Raw genomic sequence first — 433 nt, 5'->3', positions numbered from 1 at the left:
ACCTCGCCCCGCGAACCCCCCCCCGTCGCGTGGAGCTCCGAGGCTTCCGCGCGATTGCCGGCGAGCGCCGCTGCCCCGTCCCCGTCACGTAACGGCTTGTTCCGTCTGCTTAGTTGCGGATCGCGCGCGCGTCCCCCGGGGCCCGGCGCGATCCGCCGGCAGATCAGCCGCTGGCGTCGGCGACGCGTTTCTTGAGCGCCTGCTGGAAAAATTTCAAGTTGCCGTCGCCGCCCGCGCGGCTGATCTTCCCTTCTTTCGTCAAAATCACCCCCGTCGTCAGGGTCTCCAATTGCTCGGTCGTCTCCTCGTGCCGCTCGTCTTCCGTGCCGGGGAGCCGGTAGAAGCCGCCCCCGGACTCCACGCAATCGTCGTCGACCAGCGGCGAGGGCAGGCGCCATGGACGCGGGCCGAGCGCTTGTGACCTACGCGGCGT

Source organism: Aureococcus anophagefferens (genome assembly GCF_000186865.1).
Source record: "Aureococcus anophagefferens unplaced genomic scaffold AURANscaffold_12, whole genome shotgun sequence".
Lineage (NCBI taxonomy): Eukaryota > Pelagophyceae > Pelagomonadales > Pelagomonadaceae > Aureococcus > Aureococcus anophagefferens.
This window is presented reverse-complemented; position numbering follows the sequence as displayed.